The sequence below is a fragment of the Octopus bimaculoides genome, chromosome 25 (assembly GCF_046866305.1).
Source record: "Octopus bimaculoides isolate indiv1 chromosome 25, ASM4686630v1, whole genome shotgun sequence".
In the NCBI taxonomy this organism is placed as follows: Eukaryota; Metazoa; Mollusca; class Cephalopoda; order Octopoda; family Octopodidae; genus Octopus; species Octopus bimaculoides.
Genome location: NC_142952.1, coordinates 31,667,239 through 31,689,608, shown reverse-complemented (window position 1 = coordinate 31,689,608; position 22,370 = coordinate 31,667,239). Strand labels below are relative to the sequence as shown.

General features: G+C 37.1%; 1 protein-coding gene across 4 annotated transcripts in view; it reads right to left on the bottom strand.

Moving 5' to 3' along the window:
- Positions 1–22,370, bottom strand: part of LOC106876412 (interleukin-1 receptor-associated kinase 4) — a 71,636-nt gene that overhangs the window by 35,240 nt on the left and 14,026 nt on the right. The window contains exon 1 of one of the 4 annotated variants that reach the window (XM_089341987.1): positions 16,907–17,497. The exons of 2 other annotated variants lie outside the window; for them this stretch is intronic. The gene's annotated coding sequence lies outside the window, so the exon portion shown is untranslated. Of the gene's footprint in view, positions 1–16,906; positions 17,498–22,370 lie in introns of those variants that run through there. One more of the 4 variants, XM_089341985.1, reaches the window with a different exon arrangement.

Genomic DNA, 22,370 nt, shown 5'->3' with positions numbered 1-22,370 from the left:
TATCGGATACTATTAGACACCACTGATCACAATGCGCTTCCTTGCATTGTAGAAGGTCTGGAAATCAAAACTGCAAATGTCATGATTAGGAGTGCAATGCTCAAAATACTAGGTTACAGGACTCTACACATACACACACACAAATATAGTAAGATAGCTTGGTAATGCCAACAGCAGATGTTAGAAAGGTAAAGAAAGAGGGTAAAATAAAATAAAATAACACAAGATAAAATATAATAAAAAGTGACAGGTTACAAAGTAGTTACAAAGCGGTATGCGGTTTAATCTTCTGTTAATAGTTTTATGGATATAAAAGTTTTAAAGGTTCATTGAAGTAAGAGTTTAAGGATATATAAAAGGTTTATGGATATAGAAGTAGATACAGAAATAGACAGGTAGATAAATAAATAGACAGGTAGATAAATAAATAGATAGACAAATAGGTAGGTTGATAGATGAAATGTATACCTATCTCTCCACTTATCTGTTATGTTTGTATGTATCAACTGATATCACTCTCTCTCTCTCCTCTATTTAACTATCTGTTCCTTTGAGTGTGTGTGTTTCTCTCTCTTTAGATAAACATACAAACATATATATATATATATATATATATATATATACTTTATTTAAAAGCAGCAGAAATATAACAAAAAAACCGTTACTCTGAGTTTCATGTTCCCGTTCATCGGACAGTTTTGTTAGAAATCTGTTACCCTACCGCCGCTTGACGACCAGTGTTGATGTGATTATGTTCCCCCCCATAACTTTACAGTTTAACAAAAGACACCGATAAAATAAGTATCTGGTTTAAAGAAAAAAGAAGAACTGGGGTCAATTCATTCGACCAAAGTTCTTCAAAGGTGGTGCCCCAGCATGGCCACAGACTGAAACAAGTAAAAGCTAAAAATCGCAGCATTTGCTGACAGATTTGGTGCTTCTTTGGTTTCTCTCTTTCTTCCTTATTTTCCTCTGACGTTCTGTCAAGCGTGTTGCATCCTTAAGGGCTTGGATAATGTCCTCTGCACACTTTTCTTTCAATACATCACAAGTGATTATTAACAGCCTACTTTGCGGTCACTTCTAACAACCCACTCCTAAATATGCGACTAAATACTCCTATCTTTCGACTCTCCACGTGCAACCATCATTCACATATTGGTCTCAACTTCTTGCGCTGGACAGACAGATGTACACTGCTATCAAGTGCTTGTCAATGACCTGAAAACCATTCTTCAATGGTCACATGACAGTACAGTTCTTTCAATGACAGAAATAAATGGCACTCGTATCAGACAAACTGTACTTCAAGTGTTTTAGGCTTGAATTGCACCTAAAACCTGCAAGATCTCTTGTGTTCTTGTGTGGTGACATCATTATCATCGTCATTATCTTCGTTAGCATTATCGTTGTAATCATTGTCATCGTCTTCGTTGTTCTTATCCTAATGATTGTCGTTGTCATAATAATTTTGTTATTACTGTCATCATCATCACATTATTATCTTCATCATCATCACATTATCGTTTTCTTCATCATCCCCCTCATCATCTTCTCCATCGTCATCATCATCGTAATTATTATCATTATTATCTTCATCATCATCCTCATCATCAACATCTTCCTGATCATTGTCATCTTCATCATCATCATAATTATTATCCTTATCATCATCATCATCATTGACATTTTACGTCTACTTTCCATGCATGTATTAGTTAGATGGCTCATTATGGCTGGATTCAGCATGTAGTTGGAGATGCTGCATTCTTAGATGGACCAAAGAACCCCATCTATCTTGTGGGTCATTTTTGGCTTGGATTCTACAGGTGAATGCTCTTCCTAACACCGAAACCACATTACAGAGTGTACAAGGGACTTGTTTCTCATGACACCAGCACCAGAGGGGTGCTATGTCCTCGACACTACTAAATGGGTGACCTCATGATGCCACCTCTCTAACAAAACTGTCCGATGAACGGGAACGTGAAACTCAGAGTAACGGTTTTTTTTGTTATATTTCTGCTGCTTTTAAATAAAGCATATTACTCTACTTCTGGTATTTGAGTACTCTTTTTTCCACCTTGTTGCACATTTCATGTGCTTACTCCGGTATATATATATATATATATATATATATATATATATATATATACATACACACACATACATATGCACACACTACACACATGTAATGACAACCTATATAACTGTACACCCACGTCGCAGTGCCTTTCTTTGTATGTAAAACAAACGAAGGTTAGGTGTCAGAAAGGGTGTCTTGCTGTAAGACAATGCTTCAATAATATACTTCACTCAATGCTGACATAAAAGAAATAGACACAAAACAAATGATTTAATTATTTATAAAGTTATAAATGACAGAGAAGTATTTGGATGAATTTTTATTTAGCAATAAGAAAAATCCTAATATCACAACAAATTGTTTCATAACTCAAAAATATGTAAATAATTTATATTATCATATTTAATGGTAAATAAATTACTTACGTGTCAGCATTAATGCAAAAAGCCTCTTCACAGACATATTTTCATAGATGTGGATCACAAAAGGCAGAGAGGTGGTGGGGGGAGCAGAGAAGTGACGGTGGGAGCAGAGAGGTGGCATCATGAGGTCACCCATTTAGTAGTGTCGAGGACATAGCACCCCTCTGGTGCTGGTGTCATGAGAAACAAGTCCCTTGTACACTCTGTAATGTGGTTTCGGTGTTAGGAAGAGCATTCACCTGTAGAATCCAAGCCAAAAATGACCCACAAGATAGATGGGGTTCTTTGGTCCATCTAAGAATGCAGCATCTCCAACTAGATGCTGAATCCAGCCATAATGAGCCATCTAACTAATACATGCATGGAAAGTAGACGTAAAATGTCAATGATGATGATGATGATAAGGATAATAATTATGATGATGATGAAGATGACAATGATCAGGAAGATGTTGATGATGAGGATGATGATGAAGATAATAACGATAATAATTACGATGATGATGACGATGGAGAAGATGATGACGATGATGAGGGGGATGATGAAGAAAACGATAATGTGATGATGATGAAGATAATAATGTGATGATGATGACAGTAATAACAAAATTATTATGACAACGACAATCATTAGGATAAGAACAACGAAGACGATGACAATGATTACAACGATAATGCTAACGAAGATAATGACGATGATAATGATGTCACCACACAAGAACACAAGAGATCTTGCAGGTTTTAGGTGCAATTCAAGCCTAAAAACACTTGAAGTACAGTTTGTCTGATACGAGTGCCATTTATTTCTGTCATTGAAAGAACTGTACTGTCATGTGACCATTGAAGAATGGTTTTCAGGTCATTGACAAGCACTTGATAGCAGTGTACATCTGTCTGTCCAGCGCAAGAAGTTGAGACCAATATGTGAATGATGGTTGCACGTGGAGAGTCGAAAGATAGGAGTGTTTAGTCGCATATTTAGGAGTGGGTTGTTGACCGCAAAGTAGGCTGTTAATAATCACTTGTGATGTATTGAAGGAAAAGTGTGTAGAGGACATTATCCAAGCCCTTAAGGATGCAACACGCTTGACAGAACGTCAGAGGAAAATAAGGAAGAAAGAGAGAAACCAAAGAAGCACCAACTCTGTCAGCAAATGCTGCGATTTTTAGCTTTTACTTGTTTCAGTCTGTGGCCATGCTGGGGCACCGCCTTTGAAGAACTTTGGTCGAATGAATTGACTGCAGTTCTTCTTTTTTCTTTAAACCAGATACTTATTTTATCGGTGTCTTTTGTTAAACTGTAAAGTTATGGGGGAGGGGACGTGATCACATCAACACTGGTTGTCAAGCGGCGGTAGGGGACGAACACAGACACAAAGACACACACACGTATATGTATATATATATGTACAACAGGTTTCTTTCATTTCTCAAGCAATGGTGGGTGGGGGGACAAACACACACATATATATATATATATACACACATACATACATATCAGTTTCTGTCGACCAAATCCACTCACAAGGCTTTGGTTGGCTTGAGGTAATAGTAGAAGACATTTGCCCAAGGTGCCATGCAGTGGAGCTGAACCTGGAACCTTCTTACTACACAGCTACATGTGCGTTTAGCCATGCCTGCGATGGTGAGATTTAACAGAAGAAAAACCCCTTCCACATGAAGAAATAGGGAGGGGTATGAGGTGTTTTGGCACAGTACTTGTGGTGCCATGTGCTTGGTGTTGCTGATTTGATGCTAATCTGTCCGTTTTAATGTTTCCATCTCTCTCTCTGTTTCCGTGTGAAGAGACACAGTGTTTATATCAATTATGTTCAATTAATTAATTATGTCTCTCTTTATGTTTATGAAAATTGGGAAACTGATAATGTGATTCATGTTCAATTAATAAACTGTAATGTCTCCCCCTCCTCTCTCTCTCTCTCTCTCTCTCTATTGTCTATCTGTCTGTCTGCCTGTCTTTCTCTCTCTCTCTCTCCCTCCCTCCCTGTTTATGTGTGACCATATTCCTCTCTGTGTGTGTGAAGAGGGGAGAGTGCTTACGGCAAACATGCTCAAATCACAAATCGTCAAGGTCTCTCTCCCCACACGCACACTTTCTACCCCTCCTCGTACTTTTACCTTTTGTCTTTTTACTTTCTTCAGTCATTAGACTGCGGCCATGCTGGGGCACCACCTTGAATTTTCTTTCCAAGTTGAATGAATCAACCCCAGTACCTTTTTTTTTTTAGTCTGGTACTTATTCTGTCAGTCTCTTTGCCAAACCACAAGGTTACAGGGATGTAAACACGCCAACACTAGTCAAGCGGTGGCGGGGGACAAACACAACAGAAGACACACACACACACATATATATATATTCTTTTACTTGCTTCAGTCATTTGACTACGGCCATGCTGGAGCACTGCCTTTAGTCGAAGAAACCAACCCCAGGACTTATTCTTTGTAGGCCTAGCGCTTATTCTATCAGCCTCTTTTTGCTGAACTACTAAGTTACAGGGACATAAACACATCAACACCTTTTTTTGTTAATAATAATTATTAACTTCCAATCACAATTTTTTTCTTTTAAATGGATATAAACTACATGCTTAATATAAACCTATTGTTTTAAGGGAATTCCATTCTCAAAAATACTAGGTATTGAACCAGGGATGCAACCAACCCTTCATATCCTCTAATTAAATATGTATATGGTATTTATAGAGTGTTAAACACTTTCAGTATGCAAATTAGGCACTCCATCATAGGGTAACTTCTGCATTTGTTGAGTATATAAACAGTTTGGCTGCTTGTTTCTCTGGAGATTGTCAAAGTGATGTAGACACCTCTGATGAGAACCCAATAAGGTTAAAAAATCAATTGAGATTTTTCACCATTTTTTTCAGTCTGTGGAGAAATGGCTAAAATTTACCCTGTTTATAATTACACCATATGTTATGTGTGTGTGTGTGTATATATATATATATATATATATATATATATATATATAAACCATGGACAACAGATGATGATGATATATATATTATATTTACTCACAGAGTACATGTCAAAAACGATGGAGCTCATTTGAGTATGGAAAAAGTTAGGCAGACATATCTATAGCTGTAGAAATATTTAACATGCTAATTGCTGAAATATTAGATTGTTTGCAAAAAAAAAAAGAACTCTGACACAGCGTGTGTGTGTGTGTGTGCTTATGTGTTGTATACCTCTACATACTTGTCTCAGTGTGTGTTTGTTTAAGGTGTATGTGTACATATGTATATGATATATACTCAGATGCACACACACACACATGCACACAGAATAACTACCTCGGGGGGGGGGGGGGGGGTCTGGTGATAGCCTGTCTGTGACAAGACATCTGTATATCATCAGCTCAGGTTGACATAAGCTTGTGGGACACGACATGACACTGCAAGTAAACCACTCTCCCAAGTATGCATAGTTAAATAAACAATGACAAGCTGGACTAAGAGTTGCCAGTAACTATTTCAGCTGAAGGTTTTATATCAGAGATGGTCATCATCATCATCGTCATCGCCCTCCTGGCCAACATGTTGAAGGCTGCCGTGACATTCGTAGAAGCTATGGTTACAGTTTGAGAAATGAGGTGGTGGGGTGGCTTCTGGAGTTCTGTAATGCTACTGATCCAACAATTTGCAACGCACACTTTCAGAAATCAGCCTACCACCTCATCACTTACTAATCTGGTGAACGCTTAAGTCAAATAAATTATATTCTCTTTAGGAAACAGGAGCAAGACACATTATTATCACACTGGTCCAGCCTACCCGGCTGGCAAAAGTAAGTTATACCTGTAATTCTAAAGGGCCAGCCTTATCACATTGTGTCACACTGAATCTTCCTGAGAAACTGCATGAACCCTTTCGCGTTCAGATAACTCTGTTGAATGTAATGCTTATTTATTCACATTGTTTTGAAATGATCATACTTTATCTTGAAACCTTGAGATTTCGATGATGTGATTGTTTATGTTCAAAATGGCATTCTATGGTCGGTGTGAGACGCCAGACCTGGTCAGTTTGAACACAAAGCAAGCAGAATATTTTGGCTGGATATGGTCCGTTTAAACGCGAAAGGGTTAAGGGTACGCATGTCTGGGGAATGCTCAGCCACTTGCATGTTAATTACATGAGGAGGCTGTTCTATTGATCGAAACAACTGGAACACTCGTCGTCGTAACTGATGAAGAGCCAGGCCAGAGAAAACTGGACAGAGGAGCTACACGTAAACACCAAAACCATTCCTTGAGAAGAATGCATTATGTAACATCGGTGTGTGCCTAGCGAAATCTGAATCAGAGCTAAGCAGACAAAGAAACGGAAAACAGTATGCATTAGGAAGGTATGGAAAAACTAAATGGTCCTGCAATTAGGAGATAGGTTTAAAGAAATTCTAACCGACACATATGAGGAAGATTTGGACACCTGTAGTGCAGATGACAACTGGGGATCTCAATGAGATAACCTACTTAGAGCACAGTCTCAGCCAAGTCAAAAGTACTTCATTTTTTTTTTACCCCTGGGTCTATGGGTCTTTTAGTAACACGGTGGTGGAATGATAAGGTTGATAGGGCAGTAAAAGCTAAGAGGTTTTATATTTATAAATACATTTTATATTTCAACGGCAAGTTTTTCTAATAGGGAGAACTCCATAAGTAAATCAGGATTTTGCTTCGGAGTTCTCCTTCCCCAAAAGGTTTTATTGCATGTGTAAATGCAAATTTAGGTATTTTATACTTAGTGTAATATATATATACACAATAAAGAAACAATAGAAACAATAGCCTCTGCAATATGTATTGAGCACGCCCCTCTAACTCATTTGAAATAAAGTAACACGGCGATTTTGTTTCACTTAGTTGTGAGGTATATTGCGGTTTTGAACACTATATGTCTAGGGGAATTTTTCCCAAGTGAAAAACCACAGCTTGTGTTTAAACAAGGCATATATATATATATATATATATATTAAGAATGTGACACTGGTAATGTTCACATTATGGACCTATTTCTATTGCATAATCTGATTGTGTGTGTGTGTGTGTGTGTGCGCGCGCCTGTTTGTATCTTCATGTCGTGACATTCCGCAACAGTTGTAAACAAGCATCACATCGCATTCACACAAATGGTGTCATTTATTTCCAATCCTCCATGAAAAACACGTCAGGCCATGAGGGAAATATTAGCTTGCTTAGAAACGGGTGAGGGCTGACAACTGGAAGAGCATCCACCAGTAGAATATCTGCTGCAATGAAATCCATCTGACCCACACAAGCATCAAGGAAAATGATGATGATGATGATGATGATGCTGATGCCCATGTTGAGTTTTTCTATCTCCTAAATCAGTGATGTCAGACTTATAACTTGCTGTGGGTCTTTAGGTGACAAAGAACTTGAAAATGCAAAAAGTAACAATCTCCCAAAATTTATATCATCATCATCATTCAAAGTCAGTTTTCCATGCTGGCATGGGTTAGAGGTTTTGACAGGAGCTGGCAAGGCTGGAGAGCCGCACCAGACTCCAACTGTCTGTTTTGGCATGGATTCTATGGCTGGATGCCCCTCCTAACACCAACCACTCTAGAGAGTGGTACTGGGTGACTTTTTCATGGCACCAGCACATGTGCTTTATACGTGGCACCAGCATGAGTGCTTTAAAAGTGTCACTGGCAAAGGTGCATTCTTGTAGCACCAGCACAGGTGTTTTTTACATGGCACTGACATAGGTGGTTTTTATATGGCACCAGAACTGGTGCCTTTTACGTGGCACCAGCATGGGTGCATTTTAGGTGGCACCAGCATGGGTGCATTTTAGGTGGCACCAGCACAAGTGCTATTTATGTGGCACCGGCACATAAATACCATGCTATAAAAATGCCTATCAATAAGTGTTTACTGAAAACTCAGATGCATGTATTGTGTACAAGACATTCCAACAACAGGACTAAAAATGGTCCATCATAACTGTTCCATTTAGGCTGTCAGCCAAAATTTAAAATGGAATGCTCTTATCTCAAGCTAAATACCAACCTAACATTTACCACCAAAGTAAATGCCAGAGCTGTGGGATGGTGGGGGCTAGTGAGGGTCTTTCAGGTGTCGTCATGCACACCCGTTTTCTGATATATGCTTTGGTTAGATATTTGTCAACTCTATACTGGGTCAGTCCATTCTTTTGTTTTAGTCTAACTAGGCTTCATAGCAATCTTCAGTACCAGGCCAACATGGAGGAGATAACAGTTTAGTCACTAATGACTCAATCACACACCAACAATAGCAGCTTGTGCCAGGTTTCATACTAGCATTCACTCATTTAAGCCTTTTACTTCCTATGGAAGCATAGGCCATCAATGACTTTTACCCACCGGTTTCAATTCTGGGTTGTCTTTTCTGCTTCTCTCCAGTTGAATCCCTGCTTTTTCAACCCTGAATGATTCTTGCACCAACAGGTCCCCCAGCTAAAAAACAGAAAGCATTGTGTCTACAGAGCTAGCACGAGGGCCGTTCCCTCAGTAATGGGGCAGGCACCCCCATCTGTATATCCAAAATAAATATTTCCCCAGATGTTAGTTTCATCTGCTTTATTTGTAAGAAGGGTAAAGACCCCCTTCGGTCATGAATGACTAGGGGATTGCACCTAGAAAGTTCATCTCCGAGACACAAGTCCAGGCAAGGTTGTTTATGGAAGACCAGCAGTCACCCATGTACACCAGCCTCCTCCCTCTCTCTCTCTACACCATTATATGTACATAGGGTAAAGACCCCCTTCAGTCATGCATGACCATGGGATTGCACCTAGAAAGTTCCCCTCTGAGACACAGGTCTGGTCAAGGTTGTTTATGGAAGACCAGAAGTCACCTATGCATACCAGTCTCCTTTCTCCAAGGGCAAGGCAAGGCCCAAAGCAAACCCATTTTCACCTCTGGGATGAGGATGTCCGTATGAATGCAGCCCCTATCTTTTGAGTGAGTTTGCTAAGGATGGCCCTGGCAAGAGTTTGCACACTGTTAGCATAGCTCTCAATGGCATTGGGGTATACAAATCAACCACACAACAGTGAAGCAGGGATTCGACCTTGTGGTCGTTACATACTACCAGTACATGTGTATATATACACAGGTATAAAATATACACATATAAATGCATACATACATACGTACAGGCATAGATGGATTGATAAATAGATAGATAGATCAACAAATAGATGGATGGATAGACAGGCATATAGACAAATAAATAGCTATACAGATAGACATACATACACACAAATAAGATTACTAACAGGATCTCGCAAATAGCAAAGTGGAGAGAGAGAGAGACAGAGAGACAGAGAGGGACAGAAAGAGAGAGAAAGGAGAGAGAGGAGAGATAGAAGAGAGAGAGATATGGAGACACACAGACAGACAGAGACAGAAAGACAAACAGATAGATGGGCAGATAGTCTGACAAACAAACAACACACATAATATATACATAGAGACACAGACAGACATACATGGAGAGAGGCAGACAGGTTTAATTACACATGCATTTACATAAAGGTATGTGTAATTGAAAAACAAATCCATATAAGTGCACACACCTTTGAACAAATGGCTGTATCTAAGCCACACACACACACACACACACACACACACATACATACATACATACATACATACATAGACAAGCAGACAGATATAAATGGAGACAGACAGGTCTACATATTTTACGTAATCCATCAATCCATCTTCTCTGCCCACCATTCCTGGAAGGGTCGTGGCAGCAGAGTCCTCAGGCACACCTCCATAAGGTCTTATCAGAAGCCACTGCCATTACACTTTCTAGCTGGATTCCTAGGCATGACTAACAGAGACAATGGATATTATTTAACTGTCTAGTTCTAGGTCTACCCCCAGGGTCTCCGGCCAGCTGGCTTGGCTTGAAGAATTTGTCTTGTGAACCCTTACTGTAATATTCTAATCACATGTCCATAGTACCAAAGCTATGACCTCTCAATGCGGACAAGTAGCAGCTTGACCTGGACAGATTCTCTGATCTCCACCAAGAAATGTTTTACATAACTATGCATGAAAGTATAAAATCCATTTACATGTGTAGCAGGAATATTTAGCAGTTGAACTCGGGTCACTATATCCAATACAAAAAAAAACAAAAAAACTCAAGAATATGAGCGTGATTCATTAGAATATTACCATCATAAAAATATCTGGCCATTCAAGGCATCGTGTGGAACCGGATCAGACAATAATCTCATCTTTGGCACACTTTTTCTGAGCAAGACCACCACTATATATTCAGCACATTTTAGCCATTGTCAACAAATGGCAGACAGTAGACATCAGACTGGACACGAAAGATGGCACTCAGCAGGCAATAGCAGAACCAGCAGCTGGCTAGAGTGCTGTCACAACACAAAAACAATGGACTGATGGCAACCACAACACACAATGACCAGGTAACATCACAATAGCAACTATTATCATACCTGATCCAAGAACAATAAGATTCAAACTATCTGTGTGTCTGACAACCGATGCTGGTGTGTTTACGTCCCTGTAACTTAGTGGTTCGGCAAAACAGACCGATAGAATAAGTACTAGGCTTACAAAGAATAAGTCCTGGGGTCGATTTGCTCGACTAAAGGTGGTGCTCCAGCATGGCTGCAGTCAAATGACTGAAACAAGTAAAAGAGTAAACCAATGCCAGTTGTTAAGTGGTGGTGGATGGGGGAGGGGGACACAAAGACAAATGCATGTAGATATATATATATATGTGTGTGTGTGTGTGTGTGTGTGTGTGTGTATATACTGTAGATATAATTCCTTTTTTGTCAACTAAATCCACTCAGAAGGTATTGATTGGCCTGGGGCTATATTGGAGCTATAGTAGAAGACACCTGCACAAGGTACCATGCAATGGGAACTGAACCTGGAACCATGTGATTGGGAAGCAAGCTTCTTACCACACAGTCAGGCCTAATCACAATTTTTAAGATAATGAAAAATTTTGATGTTACAATTTCAGCAAACGTAATCACAATTTTTAACAGCAATACATGTTTGCATATACGGTTTCAGTAAATTTAACTATGAGACTAAATCAGGGACATATTTGAAATATTTTTTTTTATCATAATGTGATATGTAAGCAGCAGTGCTCTAGCATGGCTGCAGATATAGAGCTGAAACCAGTAAAGAGAGTAAAATAAAGAATATATTTGAGTGTTGCAATTTCAACAAACTATAGAACAAAATTGAAGACATAGAATTTTTTTAAATGTTTAAGACTTTAGTGGTACGATTTAACAAACTCAAGTATGGAACAAAATCAGACACAACAGAGTTTCCTTGCTTTCAACAAAATGGTCTACGAAATGAATCAGAAATTTAACATAATAAACAAGGGTTCTTATTAATATAACACATAATATTTCTGATGATTTGGGAAGACACAGCTTTTAAATTAATTGAAATCATGTATCACAATTACGTAATGATATATTTAATGATGTTTATCTTAATGAAACAGCTGCTGAACACAAAACAAACTCTGTTATGAATATCTGTAAACTTATGTATCAAAATAGAAAATAAGAAAATTAATAAAATGTAGAATTTCAATAAGCCACTTGTTGGTGTTGTTGTTGTTATAATTATTTAAGGAGGCAAGTTGGCAGAATTGTTAGCATGTTGGACAAAATGCGGATCTTCTCTGCTTGACTTTCACTTTTTGAAATACTAAAATCAAGTGAAAATTTTAAAATTTGATCTTTCAAATCTGATGTTATTCGCTTTTCCCAGAAAAATTTTACAGCAGTTTGACTATTCTTACACACAATCACAAAACAGGATTTGAAAGCTGGCATTTTCTGCAGAATAACTTTTATCAAACAAAATGAAAGTAATATATTATGATATTGACAGTTGTAAGATGTTTATCAATTTCCAAGAAGCTTAAATGAATTAAGTCATGTGAAACGTTAGAACTGGCAATATAAAAATGAAAAATCCTTAATGGGTTTGAGGGAAGAGGGCAAAAATTACAAAAAAAAACCTGTATACTATACTACTGTAGTCCAGTTCATCTTACTATAATGAGTGTTATGTCTGTCTGTCTGTCTGTTCCCTCTTCACTGGACGAATGGTCATGATATTTTTCGGGATTACAAAGGAGATAATCAGGAAGGTTTTTAGCAAAAAAAAAAAATGTGAAAAAGTATGATTATTTAGTGGGTATTGAGTTTTGTATTAATTAATCACCTTTGATTTCTTTTGTTAAAATTCCAGCAATGAGGATTAACTCTAGATTTCCACTCCATATAGTTTGTGAATTTAAGGGTTTAGTTTTGTGATACTATCCCATTATTTCCCATCATAGATAGGCAGATTTGCTGTCTTACTATAATGGGTGTTATGTCCATCCATCTATCCATCTCTGTTTGTTCCCTCTTCACGGCTAGATGGCTCTGACCAATGGTTACGATATTTTTTAGGATTACCAAGTTTGGTTGTCAGGAAGGTTTTAGAATTTAAAAATCAGAAAGTATGATTATTTTGTGGATATAAATTCTTTAATTGATAAACCACTTTCACATTTTCTTAAAAATTCACTGACCACGAGTAACTCTGGATTTTCATCGTATAGTTTTGTGGCCCCATTGTAGATATGAAGGGGGTCGCGAGGACGGTTAATAGTGAAAATAAAATGGAAAAAGTGTGTGTCAATATACAGTGTGTGTGATTATTTAGTAATTATTGGAGTGTGTCAGTCTCAAGCAGGATTCAAAATGGCTAATCGAAGCGGCTGTTGTTTACATTTGAGTTTTGTCAATCAAAATAACCCATGGTACCAAAACATCCAGACATTATTCGCAGTGAACAGTGAAAGGTAAGTCTTAGTTTGATTTTTTGCAACCCTAAAGATTCCGCTTGTGCATTCACAGCAAACAAGGCACAGGGCCAGACTTTAGGTCGTGTAGGTGTATTTTAACCCACTCCGATGTTTACACACGGCCAGTTATAAGTCACTATGAGTAGAGCAACGGACTCCAGTAATTTGAAAATTAGTGTTGACCAAACAGAAAATATCATCTACAAAGACATTTTGTAATCATATTGATATTATCGAAAGGAATAGGATTCATAATTTGAAGAAGGAAAAAAGTATATCAACATTTTTTTCCTTAATACTTTTTGTGTAATAGTCGAAGGAAGAATGGATTTCGTTAGGAGTGGTCGACATAACCATTCATGATTCAGAGGCTGGGAGCCAATGTCAGTTTGGGAGTGAATCGTCATCACATGTCACTTAGTCACAAACACATGCCATTAGCTGCAATAGAATACTCTATCACCAAAAATAATGTGAATTCTCTGAGAATCTAGCAAGTCCATTTATACATTCCTCGATACATACTGCTGTTATTACTTCCCTCCTTCATTTTATGCCTCCATCATAGATGGGTAGATTCGCTAGTGTAAATAATAGCTGAAATTCAAAAACCAAAGTTTCAGATACACTAGGGTTTAAGGTTTAGTGTAGGAGTTTAGGGTTAAAATTAGGGTTAGAGTTAGGGCTTAGAGTTGAAGTTTAGGGTTAAAGTTAGCTGCTAAGGATGAAAGAGTGCTTAGGGCCGGGGTTAAGGGTTGGCGTCTAGGGCTAGTCCAACCAGTGGATGACCTGGGGTTAATCAATTAGTAAAATATTTTTAGTGAACATTTTTCTGAAATTTTTTCTGGAACAAGTGAATGACAAAATCAGATTCAGCCTGAAAAATGACCAAATTTGAAAAACAATATATTCTTTGTAGCGAAAATTCAAAAACAAAAGTTCAGAATATAGGTGTGCAGTAGTCTTAAGCAGATACCAGCTTGGCTTGTTACTATGGAAACAAGTACCAATGTGTCTGTGGCTTTCAATCGCCTAAAATTACCCCAAATTTGCAAACTTTAGAAGCTAATAACTTTTTACTTATTAATTTATAGTAAAAATGAATTTCCTTTCCATAATTAGCATACAAAACTGCATCAATACACAAAATTTGAAATCAATTGGAACAGAATTAAAGGAATTGAAAAGTGAAAAGTAAACAGAAAAGATGCCAAAGTGCTTTGTGGCATTTCGCCCGTCTTTACATTTGGCCTCCTGACTGGCATGAACTGATTAGATTTTGGAATCGATCCAGTACCGGACAAGGATTCTGGATTATTTTTCCTGTTTTTTTTACTTAATTTTTGAGAGCAGTCGGGTTCATTTTTAGTATTCTTGTTTGTGAGAGCAGTCGAGTTTATTTAAGATATTCTCATTTTAAAAATCATCTCCGGCTAATCGTTGAGAGGATGTTAGTGTTGCCTTGGCGGAGGTTTGCACTCTCTGGGTGCTCTTGATATTATTATTATTTTCAATTCAAATTCTGCAGAGGTTGACTTAGTCTTTCATCTTTTCAGGGCCGATAAAATACGTACTAAGTCACAGACAGGAGTCGATGTAATCAACTTTGTCCTTTCCTCCAAAATTTCTGGCCTTATGTCTACAACAGAAAGATTTTATTACACAGGCAAATAAGGGGCCAAGCTGACTTTGCCCTTTACGTTTTCAGGGTCGATAAAATAAGTAACAATGTGTCAATAATATTGATAAATACTTCTTTTCAAAATTGCTGGTCTTGTGCTGATATTGGAAACCATTATTGCGTAAGCAAATTTTCCAGGAATAAAAAAATGTAAACTGAAAATAACAGGTTGGGGGCGATCCGGAACTCCTCCCACACTTAAAAAAAAAAAAAAAACTGTTTTGTTTTTTCCCTCTGAGATTTTACCATAATTGCCATCTAATCATTGAAAGTAATTTTGGAAATTTTGATTTTAAAAACATGCAGTTACGAGCTGGCAGAAACACGAGTATGCTGGGCAAAAAAAGGTGGTGAGCTGGCAGAAACGTTAGCATGCCGGGCAAAATGCTTAGCAGTATTTCATCTATCTTTACATCCCGAGTTCAAATTCCGCCGAGGTCCACTCTGTTTTTCATCCTTTCGGAAACGATAAATTAAGTACCAGTTGCGTACTGGTTCGATGGTACTTTTGGGTTATCTCACCCCCCATTAAAAAATTGGGTTATCTCCCACCGTTTTACGAAGAAATATCGATACTTTTGGTTATCTCCCTCAACTAAAGAAAATTGTTCGAGTCTCAATAAAAGAAAGAAAAATGAAAAAAATTAATAAAAATGAAAAGATGAAACATCTTAATGAATCTAATAATATTTTTATAACAAACCATACCAGGACTATTGAGGTGGGGCCAAACGTCAATGTGTTGAAGTATTAAATCAAAAGCATCTTATCCTTTTGATTCAATCTGTCACATTAACTCCATTTTTTTTTTTTTTTGTGGGGAGATAACCCGATTTTTTAATGGGGGTGAGATAACCAAAAAGTACCGAATACTGTACGGAAAGGTGGGAGGAACGATCCTAAAAGAAATAAAAACTTTTTTTTTTTTTTTCAATTTTCCCCGCCTCCCACACAATTGTAATTTACACCATCCGAAATACATTTCTGGAAAATCTCGTTACAAAAAATATTGATTTTTAAGGAAGTTATGAGGATATAGAACGAGGGGAAGGGCACGCATTGGCGATTATTAAATTATTAAAAAAAAACAAAAAACGTATCTAATATTAGCTGAAGTTGATGAGTATGTACAACTTGAATACAGAAACACGATACATTCACCAGGCTGACAAATCCTCGTTGTGCAAGTGACTAAAAGCATTAATTATTAATTAAACCGAGTTAATTACCGTTTTCTGGTACGTTTCTATAGACGTAAAACACACCTTAGAATTTTTACAGACACTCGGAGATTCCAAAGATATATAGTGTAAATTTTATGAGCCACTGAAGGAGCTTGTGATTATATTAATTATTGAAGGAGCTTATGATTAAATTAACTTTAATTACTGTTGTACATTTGATTTTATAAACAACAAAACAACACCATACCAACATATCGTTTCTATGTAATCGCCTCTATTCTTTTTTTTCTTTTTACAGGCGGTGGTCGTTTGTCACATGTGGCTTCAACAAGTTTATGCCGATATTTATAATGTCTATAAGTTACAGAGATTTCCCACAGTCAAATATCAAAGCAAACATCCCCACAAAATAAATCTTGATAAAACTTTAAACACGCCGTATGTTTGCATAGTGGATAATATGTAACAAGATATTGTCATTATTACAACACAAAACTGTATCGTTAATTAAAACTACTTCAGTATTTTAAAAAACGACTATTAATTGTTATTTACAATGAATAGTATTTAAAATTATCGTAAATGTACTTACTTAATCCAGTTTTTGTGAAAAGAAAACGGGCATTTTTATATTAACATTATTTTAAAGATAAGAGTGTTGCCTCAATAGACTTGTTGTTTTATAGACAGCAGTTAAATACGTTTAAAGTGACTAAGGCAGCGGTGATGGTGGTGGTAGGGAGACAACTAAAATTTGTAGAATTTGGTTGATAAATTACGTAGGAAAGAAGTCAACATGGTCTTAAAATAAAGTAGTTTATCCCTCGACTTTTAGATGCTTCAGTCACTGGACTGCGGCCTTGTTAGGATACGTCATTCAAAGGTTTTGGTCGAACACAGCGACCCCTTCCTCTCACCAACCACTGTCAGTACTTTTCTTTTTTTTTTCTTTTCTTTTTAAGCCTGATATTTATTCGATCAGTCTCTTTTGCTGAACAGTACACAAACCAACACCGGTTATCATGCAGAGATGGGGGACAAACACAATAAAGACACACATACATTATATGTGTGTGTGTGTGTGTTTGTTTCGTTTTTGTATTTGGTTTGCAAGATTCTTTATGTGAATTCGTGTGTTAAAGCATATTTTACTGTATTGGGAGAGTCATTGTGTTTTAATGCCCTTCTTAATTAACCCACTCACCAGTTCGATTTCCAATCATTTACTCATTTATTTGAAGGCATTAAAACAGAACGACTCCCCAAACACAATAATGTGTGTGTGTATGTAACGGTTAAAGAAAATGTAATCATATATATACCATCTAAGAAACTACAAGTCAGAAAAAGTATGCACTCAAATACTTGTCAACAGAGTGGGTAAATTAATCCAAGAGTACAGTTCTATATTTCCATTATGGTTGATCTTACCAACAGGTTTCGCATTAGGTGTTCAATGACATATTAGGTAACAGCCCTATTATGTAACCCAGCACTCTTCAGAGTTAGCAGTCTTGGCGATATCCCATTCACATGACTGAAAGAGTAAAAGAGTACATATATATATATATATATATATATATATATCGAAAGCAGTTGTTTACTGTCAACTTAATGTGACAGACCCATTAAGGGAATCATACTGCTGCTATTTAGCCCTAGGAAGTTGGACCACTTCCTGTTGGCCTTGACACATTTCCTGTGTCCTTATATTTGTGAAGGGGAGACAAGCTTCCCCACCCAGCTTTAGTCTGCATTCAGGGACATGTTTCTGAGTCATTGCTAGTCATCAGCCTGAAGTAGCTGACCAGCTGGTTGAAAAAGCCTGTCTAGCCTTCACAAATATATATATCTTTTCAGTGAAAACACATTCACTGGTTACAAAATTAGAAATATATATATATATATATGTTTGTGTGTGTATGTGTGTTCATAAACATACATACACATTAAACATTGGGTATGTAGTTAGCTGGTGAAGCACGTTCACTGCCTATGTCTACCTGATTTTCCTTCAAGGTATTTACACAACTGTTGTTCGATCTACCTCAGGAAATTCCTCAGTGTCCATTGAGTATAAACAAATGACAAGGATGGAAAATAGAATATATGAGAAACTTTAACAATCGTTTGTTTTATATATATATATATATACAATTCAGTTAGAAATTATGTTTACATCACGAAGGGATGGTGTAATCCAAGGAAATACTGGTTCAATATCTAATATTTTTAGGGGGGGTATTAATATCCATAAAATAATAGGTTTGTATATAAAACATAGTTTATATTCATGTAGAAGAAGAAGGGATAATGACTGATTTGTTGATGATAATAAACATATTTATTATATTAAATGTTTAATTTTGGGGAAACTTTATTTCAATTAAAGTGTATTTTATAAATATGCGCATGTAGTGGCTGTGTGGTAAGTAGCTTGCTTACAAACCACATGGTCCCGGGTTCAGTCCCACTGCGTGGCATCTTGGGCAAGTGCCTTCTACTATAGCCTCGGGCCGACTAATGCCTTGTGAGTGGATTTGGTAGACGGAAACTGAAAGAAGCCTGTCGTATATATGTATATATATATATGTATGTGTGTATGTGTTTGTATGTCTGTGTTTGTCCCCCCAGCATCGCTTGACAACCGATGCTGGTGTGTTTATGTCCCCGTAACTTAGCGGTTCGGCAAAAGAGACCGAAAGAATAAGTACTAGGCTTCCAAAGAATAAGTCCTGGGGTCGATTTGCTCGACTAAAGGCGGTGCTCCAGCATGGCCACAGTACAAAGGACTGAAACAAGTAAAAGAGTAAAAGAGTAAAAGAGTGTGTGTGTGTGTGTATATATATATATATATATATATATATATATATATATATAATATGCATTAAAGAAATGAAGAAATAAAACAAAATTGATAGTGTTCAGTATGTTGGCCACAGGAATTTCTGTCAAAGAGACATGGTTAAACAAAGTTGTACATCATCTCCCTCTTTCTCTCTCTTATTATTACTTCCACTGCCACCATCAACATTACTACTTTTAATAAAACATCAACTCTCCCTAAATCTCTTTGCATCTTTGTCTCCCTCTCTTTTCTCTCTCTCTGTCTTCCCCACTTCTCTCATCTACTATGCCTACTATTACTCTCATCCCAGCATGAGGAATAATAAAAGTATCATTGAATAGTGAGAGGAGAGGGGTCAAAGTGTAACTCACTGACAGAGAAATTAGTTTTCGCATTTATCATATTAGATATATGACAAACACAGACAGAAAGACACACACACACACACACACACAACAAAGTAAACTTACAAGGTACCGCACGAGTGAAAATATATAGGAAAGAGGATTTGAAAACGCAGAAGTCTTTTAAAGATGATTAAAGATGATTATTGACTTTTAAAGATGATTATTGTAAAGCCTTACATTTTACTTTTGAAAATCTTTTTTTAAAAAAGTGAAACCAGTCAAGTCAATAAACAGCTTTAAATTTTCATCTCTGCGTTTTCAAATCCTCTTTCCTATATATATATAATGAACTTTTACTTTCTCTATAGCAAATCCATTCACAAAGGCTTTGGTTGACCTGAGGCTATTGCACAAGACACTTGCCGAAAGTGCTATGCAATGGGATTGAACCCAGAACCATGTAGTTGGAAAGCACACTCCTTACAACAAAGCCACACCTAGGAAATTACACATCTTATTTTTATGCAAATTTGGTCCCAACATCCTGAAACTTATTCTTCCTGTTGATGAATGTAATTGTTTCTATGGGAATTTTTAATCTCCAGGAAATAAAATCTTTTACAATATCTACTACACATCCGTTAATATAACATTTACAACATTTTAAATTAAGCTTCACTTCACTCAAGGAATTTTCGCATTTCTATGTTTATCTGATTTTTATTATATTTACATTTTCAGTTTTTCATTTGGAAGATCCAAAACACGATGTGGTACCCCACTCTCATAATCAACCCTGCCTAAGATAACAAGTGTAATTATTGGTATTCCTGTAGAATAGAGTCGGAAATTAACAAGAGCCCCCTCCCCACAAACCTGCAGTTGCTTAGGATGTATATATTTTAAGCATTGTGAATTAAGAGAGAAGTGAGGTACAGATTCCATGTTTTCATAATTTCTCAGTTTTGGCTTTCTTCAAGATTTTTTTTTTTTCTTCAGATATATTTTAAATGTCTGGAATTCATCCAATAAAACTGCCTAACACCATTTTTTATTATATATATATAAATATAAATCTGAGGGGAAAAAAAGCTTGGGGGAAAATAACAAAAAATATCTCATCTATTTGTAATTTGACTGAGGACTGGCGAACCAGATGGCTGCACCAGGCTCCAATCTGATCTGGCAGAGCTTCTACAGCTGATTATCTATTTGTAGATTTGTAATTTACAATACTTAAAACATACACACCCAAAGAATTGACAGAGAGCCATGTGTGCTGGATAATTTCCCATGTTGTAGAGGAAGGCCATGACTTATAAATTTAAGAAACACAAGGCGAGCAGTTTTGAGAAGAAGGGATTAAATTTACCATCCTCCCTGAGGATGAAATTAAGGAATGTTGTCAAACAGATTTAAAGTGCAAAAATGAAATATCTCCTTCTGAAGTAAAATAAACAGAACATTAAGTCCAGAGCAGTTTGACAGAGAATACACATATGCATACGGTAACAAGACCACAAGACACTCCTCCGTTAAATGAACTAAATGTCTGTGGATGTTACTGTTTAACTCAATCAACCCAGATCCAACCAAATTGCTATGAATAATGGTATTCTAGTTGAGACCATCCCAGTCTTTTATTCAAACATCGTGTATCTTGGACTCACATAATTAAAATGTCTTTAAAGAAAAATATAAGAAAGAAAAATAAACTAGAAGGGTGTTGTCATTGTTGTCAGGAACTCACTGTCCTCTACCAGTCGGCAATACGGTTGGTGGATGTTCTATGTTAATGATGTATTGAAATCTAAAAGCAACAAGCTGGCAGAATCGTTTCTGCACAGCAGCATTCCAGCCATCTTTACGTTTTGAGTTCAAATTCTGTGAAGGTCGACTTTGCGTTTCATTAATTCAAGGTTGATAAAAAGGATAGTTTCAATCAGTATATATATATATATATATATATATATATATATATATACTGACTGGCCCTCGTGCCGGTGGCACGTAAGAGCACTCACTACAGTCTCAGAGTGGTTGGCATTAGGAAGAGCATCCAGCTGTAGAAACTCTGCTAGATCAAACTGGAGCCTGGTGCAGCCATCTGGTTTGCCAGTCCTCAGACAAATCGTCCAACCCATGCCAGTATGGAAAGCGGACGTTAAACGATGATGATGATGATGATGATATATATATATATAGTTTGTAAAAATACATAAATCCAGGAGAAGATGTAGAAGGGTTAATATTATAGTGGGGTAGGCCGGTTTATGGAGTTAACCTGAGAAACCCAGGGTAACCCCACAAACCGGCCTATCCCACTATAATATATATATATACGTATGTATATGTATATATAATCTCATGGTCATAAATAACATTAGGATTGCATTTAGGAAGTTTCCCTCCACGGTACAAGTCCGGGCAAGGTTGTTTTATGGAAGACTAGCAGTCGCCCATGCATACAAGCCTCCTCTCTCCACACCACGGATGTTATTCGAGGGAAAGGCAAAGACTGTTGCAGCTTGGCACCAGTGACATCGCAACTCATTTTTACAGCTGAGTGAACTGGAGCAACATGAGATAAAGTGTCTTGCTCAAGAACACAACACACAGCCCAATCCTGAAATCAAACTCACTACCACATAATTGTGAGCCCCACGCTCTAACCACTGAGCCATGTGATCTCTGTCCACCAGATCCACTCACAATATAGACACATTTCTCATGGCCCCAGCAGACAAAATGGAAAAGGCGTTGCCCTGGAGAATAGCAAGAGAGATGTGCTGAGGACTGGGGTCAATGTAATCAGCTTACAATTATTAATCATTTTTACTCTGTGGAATTTCCACAGGTCC